This window comes from Gavialis gangeticus, unplaced genomic scaffold, assembly GCF_001723915.1.
Source record: "Gavialis gangeticus isolate Ggan-Ray unplaced genomic scaffold, GavGan_comp1, whole genome shotgun sequence".
Taxonomy (NCBI): domain Eukaryota; kingdom Metazoa; phylum Chordata; order Crocodylia; family Gavialidae; genus Gavialis; species Gavialis gangeticus.
In genome coordinates, this window is record NW_017729026.1 from 13,338,297 (window position 1) to 13,342,344 (window position 4,048).

The window sequence follows — 4,048 nt, forward strand, 5'->3', positions numbered from 1 at the left end:
CCATCCACTACCACCCTCTGGGTGCGACTCTCTAACCAGTTGGCGACCCATTGGACTGTATGGGTGTCTACGCCACTGTCCCCCAGCTTCCTTATGAGAACGGGGTGAGAGACAGTGATTCCTATGATCTCACAAATGTATGCTACTGGGTTCCCAGCTTTGACATGATTTTGACGGGAGAGTTAGTAATAAAGGTGAAGGATAACATTTCTGACTTCTATTAAGTAGGCTTTCACTGAAGATAGGGTCCACTTGGCAAACTAGACTGAATGTATAAATGTGTGTTGAGGAACAAAGAGTGCAAACAATCTAAACATCTTTTCTTCCACTGCCAAACCCCAAAAAGGCTTATTATCCCTTACAGATAGTGGGGGAAATGTGGATAAAAACTTTCCAGCTAATATAGAGTTCCAATTACTCAGTTTACTCAGTTCTGGAAAAAAACACTAAAGCTCTTTTAAAACTGGAGACTAATACACTAACTATTCATAGATAAAGCGCATGGATCTCTTTATGCTCCTCCCAGCACAAATAAACCTAGAGACGTAAATACTAAGAATGGATTATGTTAAAAAAAAAGAACAGATTGTGAAAAATCTAGAGAGCTCTCTGCAGGCAAGTTGAGTGGGTACAAAGTCCAGATTTTCCAAGAAAAATCATCCTCCACTCTAAAGAAAAGACAAAAACTGAAAGAGATTACAATGCATTTCAGCGAAACAAAAATAAAATACAGATGGACTATCCTTTAGCTCCTATTTGCTCAGGAAGGACCATAGCACAACATTAAAGATAGGGTGGAAGGGGTCAGAGTATTTAGAGTAAAACATTAACAAGACAACTCTGAAGCACAAGCAGTTCCAGACACAGATGTTGAAGCACAAAACAGAAATGTTATCCAAAATTAAGAATGATAACCCTGAAGAGTAAAGACAGGAAAAAAATGAAATAGAGAGTTTTCAAGTACTGATTTGCACAAAGACCTGCATGAAAATGAGTAATAGGAAAGGATTTTCTATTTAAGTAAATGCTGCAGAGCTTGGTTACTTTTGGTACATTACCTGAAGTAATTTAGGTAGAGAAACATGTGAGGCTTGAAATGTTAAAGGGAGAATCTAATTTTTTTTAAAAAAAAGGACTGGAGTGAAAAAGAAGAAAAAAATCCCCAAAGGGCAGGGGAGAAGGGGAGACATAAGTGGGATTTAAGATGGACTGTGTGTTGGAAAAGGAATGGCCTGTTCTATGGCTTTTTCTTCTGCTGAACCTTTAAGTCCATACAGTAATGGAGGGGTGGGCAAAACGCGGCCCGTGGGCCACATGTGGCCCGCCAGGCCATTCTATCCAGCCCGCGGGGCCCCTAAAAAATTTAGAAATTTAATATTTATCTGCCCCGGCTGCCTGTCATGAGGCCCTCAATGGCTTGCCAAAACCTAGTAAGCAGCCCTCCACCCAAAATAATTGCCCACCCCTGCAATAATACCATGATTTTACCCAAAGTACCTACCAGGGGACCCCCAAGGAGTTCGCCACAGAAGAAAGTCATTTTGACTACTGACTTTACTGGGAACAATGATAAATCTTCACATTTTACAGATGGAAAGAGGAGAGAAAGGCATATTAGCAGGGATTGTTTGGGGATACAGGGAGGACCGGGAGAATACAAAGCATTGGTAATATTTCTGTGGTTAAAGGTGTTTGCCTTTGTGAAAGACAGGGATGAATTAGGGTGGGCATGTAGGGAAGGGGAGGGGAGGAATAAAAAAAAAAATGTTTTGAATAAAAAAATCCCTCAGCAAGACTGTTGTGGAGATTGACTTGGATTAAGGGAGCACTGTTGATAGAAAATAATTATCTATCTTTCTGTATATTTTAGAGTACTGGATGTATCCTTAAATATTAAACCTGTGATTTGATAAATTGGATTAGTTAATAAATAAACAAAAACAGGTTAGCTTTACCATTTGTTTTTAACAACCTCTCCATTTAATGTAAAAATATAAAGTATTATTTGGTACATTATATTATTAGTATTTCATCCAGCTTCTTCCCAATTACAAAACAGAACTGTTTAGTGAACACTTCTGCTTTTCCTACGTATCTTTGGCAGTTTGATTATTCCTGCTGAATATCAGACAAAAATCATTGCTAAAGCTTCTTTTGTTCCTGATATATTTAAAGAATTGCTTGTTATTGTTTTTGATTCTACTGGCCATACATTTTTATTGATACCTTTACCTTCCTTCACTAATAATATGCATTTCATAGGTGCATCTATAGTAACTGGTCTCAATTCCTTGTCTCCTCCACCTTCAATTTTCCATATTTACTTATGGCCTTGCCTCCCACACACACTTTGTATCTTTTAAAGCATTTATCTTAACAGTCATTTTGTGAGGCAGGGATAATTATCCCCATTTTCACAGATATGAACTGAGGGACAGAAGTCAGTAATTAGACCAAAGTCTCACAGGAAGTATGCAGGGAACAGTTATATATAATTGTCATTTTCCTTTCTTGATTAGGATGGCCTTTTAACAGACTAAAGCTCAGATCCTTTTGTGTCACAAGACATATAGCTATTTATGTGGCTGTAAAGAGTGTAGGGCATTAAACCCAATCCTGTTTTAGGCAAAAAATGCTAAGACACCTAGATCCTTATGCATCTTTATCTTGGCCTAGAAAGTGACTAGACTTGGCCTATTGTACATGCTCAGAAGCAATTCAGAACAGCCACCTAGATGTCTAATTTCACCTAACTGCTGCAGTGGGAAATGTGGGAGACCTAAAACATTGAGATAAAGTTGATTTTAGAAAGCTGATTTATCTGTTTGGTTCACTGAAATTTGATTCAGCCTTACAAAGAAGTCAAAATCTGTTATTTTAGTAGCAATTTAGTATACTTGTTTAAAAACAACAAAACAATAAACGTACCAATGTCAGCATCTTTGTTCTTTGTCTTTTCCTTTGTTTTGTTTAGTTGATGGGACATCTCCCCTTGCTCATTGGAGTTATGCATGTGAAAGGAAGAATGTTGTTTGCTTATGACTGACTTTCTTCTACCAGTCTGATTTTTATATTTCATGCTGAAAATGGGTAAGGAAAATATATAATTTTTCAGTGTCAAAAAATATATTTTATGCCACTAAAGTGCAGTTTTATTTCAGTAGTATCTCCCAAACCACATGCACTAAAGGCAAAAGTAAGTATAATTATTAAAATAAAACAATTTGAGTGCTTTCAAATAAATTTTCTGGCTAAGAAAAATGTAGTCTTGATTTTAATTTCCACCTTTAGGTGGTGCTGTTGTCATTCTAGTGTCCAAAAACCATACTTGCAAGAAATATTTCAAATGACAAGAAAAATATCCTGCTTATACTTCTTGAGTTCAGGGAGTCAAGTTTATTCAACAGACCTCAGATTGATGATTTTCATATATAAAGATCTAACGTACGTAATTTCCGCTCAATGAATCACTTTTAAATCTATGTTCAAATATCATGTAAGGGTCTGATTTAAACCCATGAAAGCCAGGAGTTTCAGAAATAGGTTTGAAATCCTTAAGCAGATGTTGAATCTAAGTATCATGGCACATACTGAATGTTAGTTTACCTACCATCTGGGACTCCACCTTCCACAGCTGTTACTGTCTATGATATAAAATACATGGAACCTATTTTTATAATATATTAACATTGTGCAAAATTAGTATCACATATCTAAAACTTCTGGTACTTCTCATGCTTCATGAAACATGTCTGTAAGATGCATCACTGCCTACGCAATGCCTGTGCATATTTGCTGTTCTACTTGGGCACTTTTAAAAATTAAATTTTGCCTCTTAGGAAATTATTTTTGTGAGCAAAACAAAACAGGACTTACCATAGTATATGGAGTTCTGTACAAATGTCTGTAGAGGCTGGGGAGCTAGTAGTATTTCATAGCAAAAGTGAGTTAATGTTTGATCCTGTCATCATAAAAGTTGTCATATAATTACCAATAGCAGCTATTTAATCCAGCCATGCTCCTTTTAACAATATAGTGGGTGTGTCTA

The 4,048-nt window shown here is 36.6% G+C and overlaps 1 protein-coding gene across 1 annotated transcript in view; it reads right to left on the reverse strand.

The window, feature by feature from the left end:
* Nucleotides 1–4,048, reverse strand: part of LOC109299696 — a 104,859-nt gene that overhangs the window by 45,916 nt on the left and 54,895 nt on the right. The window lies entirely within an intron of this gene.